The sequence below is a fragment of the Chrysemys picta genome, chromosome 5, assembly GCF_011386835.1.
Source record: "Chrysemys picta bellii isolate R12L10 chromosome 5, ASM1138683v2, whole genome shotgun sequence".
NCBI classification, from domain to species: domain Eukaryota; kingdom Metazoa; phylum Chordata; order Testudines; family Emydidae; genus Chrysemys; species Chrysemys picta.
Window position 1 is genome coordinate 26,419,461 of NC_088795.1, and position 19,584 is coordinate 26,439,044.

The 19,584-nt window shown below is 42.0% G+C and overlaps 1 protein-coding gene across 26 annotated transcripts in view; it reads right to left on the minus strand.

Moving 5' to 3' along the window:
* The window catches only part of ARHGAP24 (Rho GTPase activating protein 24), a 514,890-nt gene that overhangs the window by 70,450 nt on the left and 424,856 nt on the right, over positions 1-19,584 (minus strand). Inside the window, exon 1 of one of the 26 annotated variants that reach the window (XM_065597538.1) lies at positions 19,317-19,334. The exons of the other annotated variants lie outside the window; for them this stretch is intronic. The gene's annotated coding sequence lies outside the window, so the exon portion shown is untranslated. Of the gene's footprint in view, positions 1-19,316; positions 19,335-19,584 lie in introns of those variants that run through there. 26 annotated transcript variants of the gene reach the window in all.

Here is a 19,584-nt window from a genome sequence, read left to right on the forward strand (position 1 = left end):
CACACTTTTTCAGCATCACTGCATAGAGGAAAATGCTTAGGAGTATGGGGATGAGACTGAAAACTAGGATCGCAGTATAGAAGAAAACCATATCAGTGATTAAACAGATAGTATCCATTCCAGTTAGAAGGCTCCTGTGTAAAAAGGAAATAGCTGTAACCTAGTCTCATTGTGAAATTTAATTACTTATTTTAAACACTGAAGCTCAGACTTCTGCCATCATAGCTTCATTTCTGACAGGGAGAGAGGGGTGACACTCTCTCTTTTCCACAACTGCACTCTCTCACAACAGAAGAAATCTAGTTTACTCTCGGAACAGAAGAAATCACTAGAAGGAAATGTTTATTGTATAACTATTTCCAAATGTGTTTGATGATAGTGTTGTATTATGGGAAATCTCTGGTATAGAGCTGTCTGTCTCACAAGGGGAAATCCCATGAAGTCTTTAGATCGAAGAAATCAAATAACCATGCTGTGCTTACACTGCCCCTATGAAATATGAGATGTCAAATAACAATACTCTTGATCATACAGGCTACAATTAGAGAATGAGGTCATGAATGTTTTTGTAACAATATTGCTTTTCTGAATAGAAGAATGTTTGCCATTTCCTGTATCTTTTCATCCTAGAAAAAAACTTCACCAAAACCAGTTTAATCAAGGAGAGATATCTACTAAAGACTTCAGACCAAATTAACAACAGGCTTCTGAGTGTGCACTCTATTTAGGCCAGTGGAATTGCAACTCCTTACACCAGTGAATTTGGCTTGATAGGTTAATTTTAAATAAAATGAATTCATTTTTTGTTATAGAAACACATCAAGTAGAGAAGAACTTAGTGGTTTCTCTTTGCAAGAGTTGTTTTCAAGAGTTTGCACTGCTTAAAGTTCTGGTTTGAAAAATTCAAAACTCAACTCGGCCAAAAACATTAAATTTCATGTGGCTTGGGGTAAAAATCCTATGAAACCACAAAGTTCCTTAGGGTTTCCAAGGAAATCCATAAATTGGTGCAGGTTCACCACAGATGTATAAAAGCTTGGTGCCCCCCTTTGGGCATGCAAATACTAATTTCTATTATATTATCCACATCAAGGGCCTGCAGTTTCAGTCCTCTGCTACCTCTTGTACACACACACACACACACACACACTTTTTCTCTCTGCATGTTCATTAACACTTGCACATGTCCTTTAAAGAGTGTAATAGTGGCACACACATGCACGTTAGCACCAGGTCCATTTTCTGGGTCAAATGATTTGTACAAGTATTGCACTAAGGGTATTGGCGGGTAGCAATTGATTTATCCGGGATCGATATATTGCATCTCGTTAAGACGCGATATATCGATCCCCGAACGTGCTCACTGTCGACTCTGGAACTCCACCAGAGCGAGCGGCGGTAGCGCAGTTGATGGGGGAGCCGCGGCCATCGATCCCGCGCCGTCTGGACCCCAGGTAATTCAATCCAAGATACTTCGGCTTCAGCTACGCTATTCGCGTATAGCAACTCTGAAGTTGCGTGTCTTGGATCGATGCCCCGCCCCCCCCCAGTGTAAACCAGTCCTAATAGAAGGACTCACACAAACATTAACAGTATTAACAGGTGCTTACACCAACTGCAAGCATAAGTATATGCATGTGCAAATTGATTGTGCACCTCAACTCCTTGCTGAAAATGTATCCCCACATATCCGCAATTCATTTTTTCATTAAGTTCTTTGAAGGGTTCAACAAACATGTGGACAAGGGGGATCCAGTGGATATAGTGTACTTAGATTTCCAGAAAGCCTTTGATAAGGTCCCTCACCAAAGGCTCTTAGGTAAATTAAGTTGTCATGGGATAAGAGGGAAGATCCTTTCATGAATTGAGAACTGGTTAAAAGATAGGGAACAAAGGGTAGGAATAAATGGTACATTTTCAGAATGGAGAGGGGTAACTAGTGGTGTTCCCCAATGGTCAGTCCTAGGACCAATCCTATTCAACTTATTCATAATGATCTGGAGAAAGTAGTAAACAGTGAGGTGGCAAAGTTTGCAGATGATACTAAACTGCTCAAGCTAGTTAAGACCAAAGCAGACTGTGAAGAACTTCAAAAAGATCTCACAAATCTAAGTGATTGGGCAACAAAATGGCAAATGAAATTTAATGTGGATAAATGTAAAGTAATGCACATTGGAAAAAATAACCCCAACTATACATACAATATGATGGGGGCTAATTTAGCTACAACTAATCAGGAAAGAGATCTTGGAGTCATCGTGGATAGTTCTCTGAAGACGTCCACGCAGTGTGCAGTGGAAGTCAAAAAAGCAAACAGGATGTTAGGAATCATTCAAAAGGGGATAGAGAATAAGACCAAGAATATCTTATTGCCCTTATATAAATCCATGGTATGCTCACATCTTGAATACTGCATACAGATGTGGTCTCCTCATCTCAAAAAAGATATACTGGCATTAGAAAACGTTCTGCAACGGGCAACTAAAATGATTAGGGGTGTGGAACGGGTCCCATATGAGGAGTGATTAAAGAGGCTAGGACTTTTCAGCTTGGAAAAGAGGAGATTAAGGGGGGATATGATAGAGGTATATAAAATCATGAGTGGTGTGGAGATAGTGAATAAGGAAAAGTTATTTACTTGTTCCCATAATATAAGAACTAGCGGCCACCAAATGAAATTAATGGACAGCAGGTTTAAAACAAATAAAAGGAAGCACAGCTCACAGTCAACCTGTGGAACTCCTTGCCTGAGGAGGTTGTGAAGGCTAGGACTATAACAGGGTTTAAAAGAGAACTAGATAAATTCATGGAGGTTAAGTCCATTAATGGCTATTAGCCAGGATGGGTAAGGAATGGTGTCTCTAGCCTCTGTTTGTCAGAGGGTGGAGATGGATGGCAGGAGAGAGATCACTTGATCATTACCTGTTAGGTTCACTCCCTCTGGGGCACCTGGCATTGGCCACTGTCGGTAGACAGGATACTGGGATGGATGGACCTTTGGTCTGACCCAGTACGACTATTCTTATGTTCTTAAGCATCAATAAATGCACATAATAAGTAAGATCAATTGGAGAACAGTTTTGTGAGACAACTATTTTTTCCTCTAAAAATCATCCACATTATGTAATTTAGAATAGATGAGACAAAAGTTACATGCAGCCTAGAGCCACTTGAGCCTTGATTCATCTCTGGTTTGTTCTTTTTTTAAAAAGTCCAGTGATGTGAGAAGCAATCATTCAATGACCAAATTAATCAGCGACAACCTGAAAAACACTGGCAGATTATTGACACACACTCAGCAAACATTCACTAGCACTGAACAGACAACATCTACCCTGCACACAATCATTAACCCTCACAGGCAGAAGACAGCCTGAACCAGAGGAAAGCTTACTTTGGCTGGAATTTCAAAGGGGCCCAAAGGAGTTACTTGACCAGCTCCGATTGACTGTCAGTAAGTGTTGGGCACTTAACTCTCAAACTCCTTTGAAAATCCCATCCTTTGGCCCATCAACAACATGACTGCAGTTTAAAGCACTTCCTAATCTTCCCAAGATGCAGAACACACCTATGCAGACCCAGCAAGTTAATATGGGTTTGTGATATATTACGCATCTAACAGGAAAGGGTGAATAATTTCACATGAAGAAAAATATTTTAATGATGTTAAATAGGGTTCTCAAACAATTTCTCTGAAAAACTAGATAATTAAATGGAGAATGGGATTCTTTCTATGGAATTTTTAAACAGCCCTGTATAAGTTAATAGAGGATCACACTTCTGTAAAAGAGTTTAAAAATTCAATAAAAAGGTTTTCACTCACCATTCTTATTATTCATATTGTGGTAGCATCCAAAGGCCTCAATAAAAAGGGGCAGGGCACTGTACAATCTGAGAGCAAGACAAGGTCCCTGCCCTGAGGAAAAGGCTTTATCATAAGGGCAGAAATGGAAATGCTGAAATAATAGTTTATTATAGTTAAACATTTGCCAACTGGTACAACAACTTTACCACTGATTCATCCTATCTGAAGTATAAGGGGAAACTGCGACATTTCAGATAGCACTATATATGATGGCAAATGCTGATATTTTTGAATGGTCACCACCTCCAAAAAGACAGTTGTCACAGTATTCATGATGTGGCCAGAACTGGGAAGTACCAGAAACTTCATAAGAGAGCCTGTTCTTGACAGATTTCCAGCATGATGTGTAGAACTAAGGCTAGGACAAGTTTCAGATAAGCATGCAAACTGTTTGATGCTTGTCCAAACCAAACCTCGGAACCTTTTGAAGTACACCTGACTGCTCACAAAAGAGCAGGGGGAGGGTAAACCTGGAGAGTGTGGCACTCTGAACCGAAGCGAGGAATGTGCAGGTATGGGAACACTCAAGAACTGGACAGAAATAACTTTAAGTCTGAAACAGTAACTTACAGTACAGTCTCCTTTTCTTCTTTGACTGTCCAACAGTTACCCAGTAAAGTCCCCCCCAGTCATGTTAAAGGGTCCAATCATCTCCTCCACACTATTAGTATTCCTGCCTCTCACTCCTCCTCATGCTTCACTGTCAGCACTGAATTGTGCTCCTGGTCTGTCAGACAAGAGCCACAATGAATAGTCCCATCTCCCCACACTTCTCCCCTCCCAATGGTCCAGTTTGGAACAGTAACAATCCCTGCCCATTTTAACTTTCCTATCCACACAAAACACTCAGTTTAACATAGTTTTAAACATTCATACAGAATAGGGATATAATTATCCTTTATATAAATACATACCCACACAAAACATATCATTCTTCCGTGTCCTTACAATGGTTTGAATTCCAACCACAACCAAGATGAACTCCAAAATTACATGATCAATTTTTGCTGTGGTTCTCAAGCGCATACATTATCTGCTTGCACTACCAAGCATACACCCAACACCTGATAAAATTCTGGACATTTGTGTTTCTGCAACACTGGAAAAAATTATGACTTCTAAGAAAAAAAACTGCATTGCTGGCCAGAAGGGTGAAAATTCATGATTTTGGCAAATGTAAAGAAACAAGAAATTGGTTTTCACCTAAAATTATTTTGCTATGGAAAAAACACCATTGGAAAAAACCAACAGGACACCTGAAGCCAAAACATTGTTTTTGTTGGGCTAGATTCACTCCCTGCTGGTACAGGATGGGAAAAACTGCAATTCCCTGCACCACATCAAGACCTTCTATGTCAATTATTTTTATCTAAAGCAAATTCTTAAACATACAAAAATATAAGGGTTTATAAAGGAAAGTGTTACACAATCTCTATGCCTTCACTGTAGACTTAACTCGAGTTATCTGCACTTGAGTTACTTGACTACCAGCTGCCATATTATGAAATAATACTCAAGCTGCTGTGTACACAGCTTGTGTGTGGGACATTTCATGGTTCTTTGCACTACAGTAAACCGAGACACTTTATTAATTCTTTCCCAGTGAATTCTGGAAGAACTTGTCTGTCCTTTCTGGCTACATAGGACTATGGGAAGGCATTGGAGGACTAGCAGCACTCAAGTGGAGCTAGCCTAAGTCCACATTGCAAAGCGGCCATATGAGCAGCTCATGAGTTTTGCTAACTCAAGCTTTAGTCTATCTATCCCTCTCCCCTTCCCCTCCCACCCAACTTGAGTTAAAAGCACCACCACACTAAAACTGAGGGTTTGTGTGCAGGGCCGGCTCCAGGCACCAGCTTCTCAAGCAGGTGCTTGGGGCGGCCGCTCCGGAGAGGGGCGGCAGGTCCAGGTATTCGGCGGCAATTTGGTGGACGGTCCCTCACTCCGCCTGGGAGTGAAGGACCTCCCGCCGAATTGCTGCAGCAGATCGCGATCGTGGCTTTTTTTTTTTTTTTTGGTTTTGGCTGCTTGGGGCGGCCAAAACCCTGGAGCCGGCCCTGTTTGTGTGTGTCGACAAGAGCTAAATTATTATCTGAGTTAACTTTTCTGTGAAGACAAGCCCCAAGAGAGACAAATGGTTGCACAACAATGAAACTCATCTCAATGAGCAGCATAGCATCTCACATTGTTAACACAACTGTATTCAACTTTCCAGTGGTGTCAGATTTCTAGAACACTATGCATCATTAAAAACTGGAAGTCAAAGCCTAGTGAGAAAATAGAAAGGAGCATAAATGCTGGTAAGTCAAGTGTAAAAGTATAATAAGGCAGGACAAGGAAGAATTTGAAGAGCATCTAGCTAAAGACATAAAAACTAATAGCAAATTTGGCAAGAAGCCTGCTAATCAATCAGAGGAACCACTGAATAATCAAGGTACTAAAGGACCACTCAAGGAAGACAAGGCCATTGCAGAGAAGCTAAATGAATTCTTTGCATCAGTCTTCCACACACCTGAGCCACTCTTTTTAAGAGACAAATCTGAGGAATTGTCCCAGATTCATGTGTCAACAGAGAAGGTTTTGGAACAAATTGATAAATTAAACAGTAATAAGTAACCAGAAATGGATGGCATTCACCCAAGAGTTCTGAAGCAACTCAAATATGAAACTGCAGAACTACTAACTGTGGTATATAACCTATTGCTTAAACCAGCCTCTGTTCCAGATGATGTGGAGGGTAGCTGATGTAACACCTTTAAAAAAAAAGTTTCCAAGGTGATCCTGGCACTTACAGGCCAATAAGCCTAACTTCAGTACCAGGCAAAGGACTGGTTGAAACTATAGTAAATAACAGAATTATCAGAAACATAAATGAACTTAATATGTTAGTGAAGAGTCAACATGGCTTTTGAAAAGGGAAATCATTGCTCACCAATCTATTACAATTCTTTGAGGGTGTCAACAAGCATGTGGACATGGGTGATCCAGTGGAAACATTGTACTTGGACTTTCAGAAAGCCTTTGACAAGCTCCCACACTAAAGGCTGTTAAGCAAAGTAGGCAGTCATGGGACTGAGGGAAAGTCCTCTCATGGATCAGTAACTGGTTAAAAGATAGGAAACAAAGGCTAGGAATAAATGGTCAGTTTTCAAAATGGAGAGAGGTTAATAGAGGGGTCTCCCAAGGATCTGTATTGGGACCAGTTCTGTTCAACGTATTCATAAATGATCTGCAAAAGGGGTGAGCAGCAAAGTGGCAAAATTTGACACAAAATTGCTCAAGATAGTTAAGTCCAAAGCTGACTGTGAAGAGTTACAAAGGAATCTCACAAAACTAGGTGACTAGGCAACTAAATGGCAGTGTTCATAAATGCAAAGTAATGCACATTGGAAAATATAATCCCAACTATACATACAACATCATATGGTCTAAATTAGTTGTTACCACTCAGTGAAGAGATTTTGGAGTCATCATGAATAGTTCTCTGAAAACACCCGCTCAATGTGTAGTAGAAGTCAAAAAATCAAACAGAATGTTAGGAACCCCTTGGAAAGGGATAGATAAAGACACAAAATGTCATAATGTCATTATATAAATCCATGGTATGCCCACACCTTGCATAGTGTGTGCAGTCTGGTTGTCCCCTCTCAAAAAATATATTAGAATTGGAAAGGTCCAAAGAAGGACAACAAAAATGATTGGGGTATGGAACAGCTTCCATATGGAGAGAGATTAAAAAGACAGACTATTCAGTTTAGGGGAGAGATTATGGAGGATTAGTCCATTATAGGCTATTAGCCAAGATAGTCAGGGACGTAATCACATGCTCTGGGTGTCCCTAAATCTATGACCACCAGAAGCTGGGACTAGATGACTGGGGATGGATCACTCAAAATTGTCATGTTCTGTTCATTCTCTCTGAAGCATCTGGCACTGGCCACTGTTGGAAGACAGGATACTAGGCTAGATGGACCATTGGTCTGATCCAGTCAGGCCGTTCTTATATAGTTAGGGTTAGATCATCAGTTTGCCATCTAGCCCATAACAATGGGCAGCTTGTTGCATTTTCTTTGGAGAAGCTTGGGAGGGAGATTTGTGGTGTCTAGAAAGATAATAAACTGCATACACTTCTCCTGACAAGCTGACATAACTACACTGCCTTGATGCACTATGGGTGTGTGCTTTCCTTGTGCCCAGGAAGTGGCAGTGAGGTGCATCATTGCACAAAGGTAAGGGCACATTATGTCCCCTTTACTCCATTGCATCAGTGAGCAGCATGGGCCACAATCTGGTCCTTAGTGGCTACCCATTCCCCTATTAATCATTCAGGGCCAGATTCTACAAGCCATGCTCAAACTGAGTAGTAATTATTTGCAACTGATCTACCTGGCCACCACTGAATGTGCTTTGGAATCTGGGACTTCATATAGTGGAGACCCTAGAAAAAATAGAAATTAAAGTAGAAAATAATTGTAATTATTTTCTTCATGCACGCAGACTTAGCCAATCTCTGCTTGAGTTACATAGAGAAGGAAGCGACGGCCAAATCTCAAAAGGTTTGGAGGGCATCACTGGGATGAGTCCCAAAAGGTCAAATGATGATGATGATGATGACGACGACATCATCTTGCACTTCCATGGCAACTTTCATGTGAGTTTTTGAAAACACCCCACAAACAACTAATCCTCACAGCACCACTGTGCAGTAGGGAAATAATATCATCTAACTTTACAGATAGGGAAACCAAAGCACCAATAAGTTAAGTGGTTTGCTCAGAAGACAGAAGAAATCTGTGGTGCAGCTGGGAAAAGCAGCACATCGCCTGGCTCCGACAGCTGGGCTTCAGTTACAAAAACCTTTCCCCTGGCCTTACCCTAATTAAGCCTCTTGGATATAAAAATTAGGACAGGGAGTCCTGAATTTTTTAAGCAGTTTTTTAGAGCAAATTTACTTTGGCTATGTTCATGCCCCTACAGTGTTCACTTTTCATGAATATTCTATTGTGAATGAATTTCCTGGCAGCAACGTTCACAGGAACACAGCTGTAATTAAATATATGACAATATTTGTGGAAAGCAAATTTTGAAGTTGTAAACACAAGTATTTACAGAAAAATATTTGCAATAATTATTCATCTAATAGGTCTGAGTATTGCATGAAGCTGAGAGAATCCCTGTTTGCTTGTGCACAGTTTGCAAACAGAGAAAGAGGCAACATTTATTGAAAATATGATTTACTACAAATTATTCAGCCAGCTTTACCTAATAGATACCTTCTGGCACGGGCTTTTGTTCAATATGAAATTAAACTGACCACATTCCTGGTGTTTGAAATGCAACAATCTGAATGCCATCAACATTAAAAATTACCTCATAAAACAAGAATACTGGAAAGTTAAACCAACTGTAATGAACAGAATATTTAACTGCCAACTGCTTTTTCCACGCTTAGAAAGCCAGTTCACAATGAATTGCATGAGGAATGAGCCGAATCAGTACTGACTGCCCTTCTAAGACAACAAACTTTATTAATACCTCCAGCCCATGCCAGCTCCACAGCTAGTCTGTCAAGATCAGCTGCTGGCCTGTGAGATGGAGACAGAAGCCCCAGAATTCCTCCTTCTCCTGAAGCTCACCCACTTACTATGTGGAATATGTGCTGCAGAAGAGGAAGGCAGGGCTGGGAGATGAGAGGAAAAAAGAAGGGCATTCTTTAACAGGCTCCATGCTGGGATTGCCTTGAATGAAAATGCTGTGAGGGTGAACAACAAAACCTCCATAACACAAAAGCAGTTTCTATTGTTGTTTGGTTACAATATAAATGTAGTTGCTTTACTAATCCATTTGCTACAGTACATAGAACAACAGGAACCAGATGAATCTGGAGAATTCAGTCCCACCCTTCTGCACCTCAGAGCCCGCCCTGCAGGCTGCAGCCCTCACCCCCCCACCCGCACCCCAACCCCCTGCCTCAGCCCGGAGCCCCCTCCCGCACCCTGAACTCATTTCTGGCCCCACCCCAGAGCCCGCACCCCTAGCCGGAGCCCTCACCCCCTCCCGCATCCCAACCTCCAATTTCGTGAGCATTCATGGCCCGTCATACAATTTCCATACACCGATGTAGCCAAAAATCTCTAATCAGCTATTGAACTGAGCACGTCTGGCATCCAGAAGATCTAGATTTCTGACTCTGCCACTGACTTACTGTGTGACCTTAGGGAAGTAATTTCATCCCTCTCTGCCTCAATTACTCCTTCAGTAAAATGAAGATAATAGTCCTGCATCCTCCTTTATCAAATACGTCAGGATTTATGGATTAAAAACCCCTCTGTTTAAGGGCTAACAATATTATGAAACAAACAGCTTCCTAGCTAGAGATGGGAAAAATAGCTGGATTTGGGAGGAGAGGTTAATTCAAATCTACAGTGAAAATGTAATGCTATGTTCCTATCAATAATCAGATTCAGACTAAGCGAATGATTACATTAAACTCAATTTGACCATGCAGACCTAATTGTCACCGTGACACTGGAAGGTATTAAGTAACTCATGAACTGAATCACGTAAAAAATAATTTAAGAAGATACAAACAGCTTCTCTCACTTAGTGCTCCTGATTAAATTTCAGCCTCTCTTCTAAAATCAGCTTTTGATCAGCTAAGTCAGTAGCCAAACTTTGAGGTCTATTCTTCTCTCAGTATTTATGTGCCACTCAAATTAATACTAAGCTAACCTTGGGAGACAGGAGGTATAAATTTCCATTGGCTATGTTGATTTTAAGCCCACATATTAGGATACAGATGTGTACATGCCAGTAGAAAAATTATCATGCTGAAAAAGGAAGTGGGTCAGTAGCTCAGCAACACTCATTTCAGTAGTTGTAAATTAACAGTAACACATTTACATAGGTCCAAATTCATCCCTTATGATGTTCCACTGAAGTCAGTGGGTGAATCTGACAGGTACTATGGGATACAAAGATTCCGATGCCTGGAGAAGATTGTGACTGATATTAAAAATATCTCAAGTGACAGCTAAGGATTGAGTAGAAGCCAGAATAGCTAGCATGTTTTACTGCTTGGTGAGCTTGGTCTTGCTTTTTCCCCAACTCTTCTTGCAAAGCTGTGAGGCGAATACAGAGGAGAGCAACAAAAATAATAAAAGATTTACAAAAACTGACCTATGAGGAAAGGTTAAAAAAATTGGGCCTGTTTAGTCTTGAGAAAAGAAGACTAAGCAGGGACTTGATAATAGTTTTCAAATACGTTAAGGGTGATTACTAATAGCATGGTTAATAATTGTTCTCCATATCCACTGAAGGTTGGACAAGCAGTAATGGGCTTAATTTGCAGCAAAGGAGATTTAGGATAGATATTAGGAAAAACTTTCTAACTCTTAAGCTCGGGAACAGGCTTCCAAGGGAGGCTGTGGAACCCCCATCATCGGAGGCTTTTAAGAACAGGTTAGACAAACACCTGTCAGGTCTGGTCTAGGTTTACTTGGTCCTGCTCAGTGCAGGGCTGGGCCCCAGCACCTCTAGGCTTGGCAGTTTATTGCCCCGGCACCTCTGGGCCTGCCACATCATTTATGAAAGTAAAAAAATTGCTTGAGCCCCATTGCCTAATTGCTTAAGCCCCGTCACCTCTTTCATTACAAATTAAGCATTGGTCCTGCCTCAGCACAGGGACTTGATGCATGGGTGGCCCGTGAACCTCACTGTTGTAGGAGACTAGCCCCTGGCCCCTCCCCTTGTGCTTGAGACCACTCCCTCCCCCGCAGGAGCCCAGAACTTTCCCACCACAGCCCACAGCAATTAAAGCAAATAAAATTCTATCCTAGGCCAAATTTTAACTTTTTACAAAAATCTAAGTTATTATTGTGAATCATGCATGAAGCAAAAATTGAAACTTTTATATATCTGTGTTCATGTTGATCAAATACCTAAGATACGAACAAAACTACTGATGAAACGATGCCAATTTCATCCTTGTGGAGACTAGATAAAATAAGTGATATGAAAAGTTACATGAATCCATGACTAAAACAAGACAACCTGATTCTCTACTCACATATACCAAGTACATCAATTGCAAGTCCACTGATGTAAACCATGTTATACTTGTATAAATAAATGAATCAAGAATGAGGATCTAGGTGTAAGATCAATGAGAAAATGCTATAATTGGGTAATGTAATTGTCAAAACCATCATCATCAGAGGCATTCAAAAACGAAGAAGTCATTTAGGGAAAAATCCTGTTCCTCCTACATGCATGAGATTCTTGAAGTCATATCCCTCATGCAAAATTATGTCCGTAGAGAATTATCAAAACTTCCAGTGCTGCCCTACTGTAGTGGGATGGACAACACAGAGCACAACACAGAGCTGGAAATGAAGAGGTTTCCAGCTGTCATGGATGACATTTACTTATTTGATATTCTACAAGCTCATAATAAAGGTGAACTCTCAAGGGTACACATTTTCTGCTTTCCAGTAGTCAGACACCCAAGTGACCCTGCATAAGAATGTTCCTTTGGGGCTGTGAAACTAATTTGCAGCCTGGCATCTAAACAGGTCTCCAATTTGGAAGAACAGTAAGGTCAGTGCTCTCATCTGAGCCACGTGCTTGGAAAGTCCCTACCTCAGCAGAGCCTGGTGGCCTCAGCTTAATTATTTTCCAGGAGAATTCTCCTTATTTGTTTGAAGCCCTCTGCTTTGAGCAAAGGGCTGACTCAGCTTACAATGCAGACTAAACTCTAGCCTTCTGTTTAAGGAATGCTAGATTATAGTAAAATGAAGCAGAGCTGTTCAGGCCCCTTTAAATTCAGTATAGTAAATAAGGATTTCATTTAGACACACAGTGATAGTTTGCGAACATACTATATAACTTACCCTATCTACTAAACTGCAACACTTATGTTGCTGAATGCCATTCAAAAGATTGATTCACATATGTAGATAAGAACATAAGGAAACATTTAATGCTTAGCAATGTGAATTAATCTGCTGGCAAGTAAGCCTATTCAAGCACTCATTTCACCTGCCAATTACTTCTTCATTTTCTCCCGTTTTTCCTATTTACCTAATTATAAATACCCAAATAGATCACCTTCATCTTTATTCCTATTTTTCTTGTATTCATTATCAGTTGCTTTTTCTCTAATTGTGTGTGTGTGGGTACATAGACACAATGATAAACAGTTATATAGATGCTCATCGCAAACTCTGGCACCCTGACAACTTAATTTCAATTTCACTAATACTCTACTCTTCCCAGGATAAAATAAACACAGACCAGCACATAAAATAACTTCCACAGCTCACAAAACCTCTTCAACCCTCAACTCATCCTTCCCTAGATGCCTAGTTGGAAAGACAGCATGACCTAAAGATCTACACCAGGAGTCGGCAACCTTTCAGAAGTGGTGTGCCGAGTCTTCATTTATTCACTCTAATTTAAGGTTTCGTGTGCCAGTAATGCATTTTAATGTTTTTAGAAGGTCTCTTTCTATAAGTCTATAATATATAACTAAACTATTGTTGTATGTAAAGTAAATAAGTTTTTAAAAATGTTTAATAAGCTTCATTTAAAATTAAATTAAAATGCAGAGCCCCCCGGACCGGTGGCCAGGACCTGGGCAGTGTGAGTGCCACTGAAAATCAGCTTGCATGCCGCCTTCGGCACGCGTGCCATAGGTTGCCTACCCCGATCTACACATTTAGGCCATGGTACACCAGGTGGGGAGAGAGAAATCCAAGGAAGAGAATGCCCCACAAACAGCCTGAATCATATCAAGGAGGCTCCATGCTTGAGTGCTTCCCCTGAACTGCAATGCAACAGAATGGTGCAGGGAACAAAGCAGTTTTTTGGGCAACCATTGCCCAAACCACAGATAGCTTTATAGGTTAACACCAATACCCTGAATTCCAGCCAGAAACTTTTAAGTTGCCACTACGGATTCCAGAGTACTCTTGTTGTGTTCCCATGTGAAACTCCACTTAATAAGCAGATCATGGTATTTTGCACTAGTTTCAGTCATGAACAGTTTCAAGGGGTAGCTTCATGCAGAGCACATTAGGGTAATCCAATCCCAAGGTGACAAAGAACCGGGTAGATGTGCCAAGTTCTGCTTTGGAGGGAAAAGTGATTGGCTTCTTCTCACCAGGTACAGATGAAATTAAAAAAATGCTCTTGTCCATAGTTGCTACGGCTACCTAGACACCAGGTTTTAGCATGACATCTGTGTACGTCCAGTAAAAATGGACTCCCTCCCTCAACCAGGGGTGGCACTGTACGTTCTGCTTAGCTCACCATCTGTTTTTCATGAGCCCATAAGATCTGTCTCCATCTTGTCCAAACTGAGCCAGAGGCAGCTAGTCTTCACCCAAACCCCAGACTCATATAGACACTGGGTGAAACAATTCATTACATAATCCTGGTGGGTTATGAGAGACAGCTGTGACATCAGCATGTTGCAGACATTGCAGCCTAGGTCCTCTCACTAACTCCCCCAGCTGCCTCAGAAGAACCCTAAAGAAGAGGTGTGACAAAACAGATCTTTGTGGTACTGGAGAGAACCTTCTCTAACTCCCCTTTGGATTATCTCAGAGATAGGATTGGAGCCACTCAAGACTGACTTCACCACTTCTGCTAGGGTCTACAGACAAAACTTCCATGTCCATCATATCAAAGACTGCTCACTGATCTAAAACATCACTCAATCTTCATCCAGGAACTACATTTGGAACAGTATCTTCACAACCATAGGGACTAGTAATTATTTTTAGAATGAAAAGCTAAATACTGACAAAACCCAGAAGGCCCCCAGACACGTGCAAGAATGGTGTATGCCAGGCTGGATTAAGGCAAAGGACTTTAGATCAGTACCTATGTGGTCCCAGCTCTTTGAGTCATGGGACCACATCATAAATTCAGTTTCTGTTTGCTTTTAAATAAAAAAGTAAGTTTCTAGCCCTGGTGGCTGCAAAGAACAGCTTGAAACTGGACCAAGCAGTCTGCAGAGAGCCTGAAACAATTGCTCAGAAGAGTGAACTGCCCCTTACATCTCAATGGGGTGTCAATGCCAAGACACACTGCTCTGGGAGGCTCTTCCAAGACCACTCCAGCAGAGAATTATGTTTCAGGAGGAGAAAAGTAGAGAAGGCCCAGCCCACCTCAAGAAATGTACCATGCTGGTTGCTGTGGTGGTGCTTGGGAGACCCCTCTCATGATCATCCCTGCCTCTCTGGGGAGTAAAAGGGCATTGGTTATGGTATCTCTCCCTGCCTCTCTTGATGCCACTTGGAGGGGTGGGGGAAGGTGTTCCAATGCTGCTGCCCTTGCCTTTCTAGGAGATAAAGGGGTCCCCCGACACCCCACACAACCATAAGGTGGTTTACCAAGGGCCCCCAAATGCCCGAATCCAACACTGAAGGGACTACTGAATTGGCTCAATTTGACCCCTGTTCCTGTCAAATCTATATCCACTGTTCCCAGAGAGACTGTGACTATACCCCTGCTGGGAACAGGGAAAGAAAATAAGGTATATGAACTCAATACAACACAGGATGTGCTAATAAGCAGCACTGCCTGTAGCAACAAAACTGATAACACAACTGACCTCTCAAAAAACTGGGGCTACATAAGTTTCTGATCTGATGCCCACTAATGAACTTTATTGTGTGTGCTCCATGGTTTCTTGCAAGACATGTATTCCCAAAAAGAATCAAAGGGGGGGAAAAAGCAGACAGGACTATCAGCAGCAAACCAGATCTCCTTGAACCAATGCAAACAATAGCACTGACCTTGGAAGCAGTCAAAGCAAAGTGGCACCTTATCTAATTCCCAGGACAGGTATCTGATTAATCAGAAGGACACTTAACATTTCAGGATAGAAATACCTTTACTACCTACAGGAAATTCTCAACTGCACACAGAAAACAAACCCAGTTGTAAATTCACAACTGTTACTTTATAAAAGAAGGTAAATGACTCAGATTCCAGATGGGGCAATTGTTCAGTCACACTGATATGATGCTATCATTGGCAATATGTCAGTCTCCATTCCAGTTCAATATTCCATATACATTATTTATTAAAGCCTTTTGTTTAAAACTGGAAAATGGAATTATCACATGTTGGACAATACTCAGGTGGGAGGCAATGGCTGAGATGACACAGCCTGAGGCTCAGAGAGGAAGATTCTTCCTCTGTACATTTTTCATGAACTTCTAAAGCAGTGGTTCCCAAACTTGTTCCACCGCTTGTTCAGGGAAATCTCCTGGCGGGCTGGGCCGGTTTGTTTACCTGTTGCGTCCGCAGGTTCGGCTGAACGCAGCTCCGAGTGGCCACGGTTTGCTGCTCCAGGCCAATGGGAGCTGCGGGAAGCGGCGTGGGCCGAGGGACGTTCTGGCCGCCGCTTCCAGCAGCTCCCATTGGCCTGGAGCGTCGAACTGCGGCCAGTGGGAACCGCGATTGGCCGGACCTGTGGACAGGGCAGGTAAACAAACAGGCCCGGCGCACCAGAGGCTTTTCCTGCACAAGCGGTGGAACAAGTTTGGGAACCACTGCTCTAAAGTTATAACACAATATTATACAGTGTTTATGAAGGAATGGGGATGATAGCCAGAGGTGGAAGGTGGAGAGACCTGTATTAGCAGCAGCCTAGCAATATGGAAATTTCATTAGAGAAAAATTACACTCGTGCAAAAATTATGAGAGTCAGATTGAACAGACTTTCCCCTCTCATCCTCTCAGTAACCCAAGTCACATATATAGGACCAGATAAGAAATGGGATAAATATGTTGTAAGACTCACTCCACATGCAACATAAGTGATTGATTCAGTAAATGTTTCTTCAGGAGAACAAGACAAGTCAAATCAGTTATAACTGTCTCTCTAGTAAGAGGCAGGTCTGTGGAATGAAATATACATGCAACCTAAAATGTTAGTGGATTATTTTTAAAGAAAGATATTCCATTACACTCCCCTTGGGGCGGAGCCTAGATTGCCCCGATCCCTTTGCCGGAAGTACCAGGGCGTGGCCAGAAATATAAAAGGCACGCCCTGCCGCACAGCTGGGGCAGAGCCTGCAGAGGAGAAGGACGCTCCGACCTGTTCTGCAGCGTTCCAGAGGGGAACCTACGCCTGGCTGTTCCTGATCCCCAGATGCTGACGAGCACTGGCCCGGTGTACCGGCCGCCGTGTACCCCAAGGAGCCGGACGAGGCCTGGAGGCCACAGGTACCAACCCCCAGGGAGGCAGGAAGTGGCCCAGGAGCAGCCACGGAGCAGCCGGCTGCAGAGTCAGGTGTGGCTCAGTCAGCGTGTTGCGACTGGATCTTCACTAACACAGGGGTAGCCAATCCTGCCCCTGCCAGGGCCCTGGGCTGGGACACGGTGAAGTAGGGTGGGCCCACATCCCCCTGCCACCCCACCCCGAGGTGGCTGACTCCCTACACTGTGCGGGGAAGCTCCAGCTCTAAAGAAGGAGCCCCCCCCCCCCCACCAGCTCACCCATAGACTGTTGCTTTGCTGGCTGCCTGCGCGCCGCCCAGGCTAAAGCCAGACTTGAGCTTGTTTTGTTGCTGGCTACCTGAGCCTCCTCACACCCAGGTCGCTCAGGTATAGACTCTATTTAAGGGCTGGCAGCATGAGCCACCCAAACCCAGGCTAAAGCCTGACTGTGACTGTTGGTCACCCAGCCCTACTGTGGGCTCTTGACTGTCCTGCGGATTCTGGTTCTGGCCAGATGGGACCGGACTGAGTGACCTCTCTCCCTGCGAGAGCGAGGAAGCATTACAATGGCCTTATATCTACAGTCCTATGTACACAGTGATCCTGTTTCTGAAACCCACTCATATCATTGTAAAACAGAAGAGAACTCCAGTGAAGACAATGGAGTTACACCAACTGACCAAGATTGTGTCTATTAAGCACAGCCAGTACTGGGACAGTGAGAAGCCATAATGCAAGTGTCTCCAGACTTTGTTCATGGAATGCAAAGGAGAGGAAAGACTCAAGTACCCTTTGGCTCACTTCCATCAGGGCAAACTATCATTCCAAAGCCCTGAATAGATCCATCCGGCTGCTTTTTAAAAAAAGTAATCAGTCACTCAAATATTTACTTCTGTCTCTCCCAGACTTCCTCCATCCCCATCACTAACTCCTTGGGAGAAGATGGTGGGATGAGGCAGAAGGGCTGAGTATGCCTGAGTCTCAGTTTGAATTTGTTATTTAATGCTCTGATCAGGGGCCTGTGCAGAACAGTCAGGGAGGTGGACCAAATCTGAGCTTTTTAGATACAGCCAGGCAATTATTTTTCCCAGAAAGGCAAGCAACAGTTTTCTTTTCTTGCCATAGCATTGTAGGCTGTGTAGCACCAATCAGGATCCATTACTTTACTACATCATCATAATACCAAGAATATAAAACCATGTTACATTTCCATTCCCCCAAATTCCTCATATCTCTATTTTTGACTTTTTTAAAAAAACTATCCTTCTGAATTTAGTTACTAAGACTATACTTACGTGCTGGGAGAATCTCTGATACAGAATATAGTATATCACTGAATTCATTAAGCAAAACAACAGCAAAAGAGAATCATTTCTTTAAATCATTTCTGGAGTAGAAGAGGGAGAAACCCATAAATCTCACAGACAGGCTCTGGGAAGTGGCATTTGATTTGCACTTTATCGAAAGCCAGCCTGGAAGCTATATTGCAAATATTACCAAAAATATACAAAATGTAGTTAATAAACATTAGATGTGATAATAAATTAGTGAACTAATAGATAGTTGAACAGAAGACTTCCTACAGACTTGCTGATGGCAGTTTGGTTCATCTACCAGCGAGATGTACTCTCCTGTCCACCCAGCGCATCTCTAAGGCATATTCAATCATTTAACACAGTACTTTCCCACTGACATGAATGGAAGTTCTATGTACAAATGGAAGATCTATGCACAACACAAGTGCAGAAAGTACAGAAGAGATTTACAACATGAAATTGATATGAGACTTTTGCCCACTAATTTACGAGTACTTGAAACAATGGGTTTTTGATGTTGAAAGCTTTATATTTTCAAAAATTTAAACAACCTGTTCAATGAAAACATATTTAGTCAAACAGCTCTGTAAATACTTTAGCATTTGTGATCTTTTACAAGGCTACAATTCTGCTTTCAGTTACAATACTGTAAAACTAGAAGAACCCCATGGATAATCAATGGAGTTAATCCAGATATACACAGATGTAGCTAAGCAAAATTCAGTCCAATGGAGTCATTGCAGATATATACTGGCATAACATGAGGGCAGAATTTGACATATTGTTTTAAAGAGCTAGATATTATTGTCAAGATGACAACTTAGCCACTTAATGGGTCATATATCAGTATTCAGTAAATGAAATATTTGAAATCCTTAAATATGAAGCACATTCCTTACCCACAGGAAAATTTTCCAGCAGCAGAATCTCTTTTGTCTGGAGTTAAACAAAAAAATAAAATCTGCCTCTGGTTAAAAAACAAACAATCCGAAGGATTATCTTCTCCTAACATTTACACTGGTATAATTCCACTCAAGTTAATGAAGTTATAAAGATGTATAACTGGTATAAATGAGAAGAGAATCAGGTTCAGAGGCTCTGTATTTTCCCCCCAGCCTGCTAAATATTGGCAATTTTTAGAAGGGAAGCTTGAAGTTTTTCGGCTTT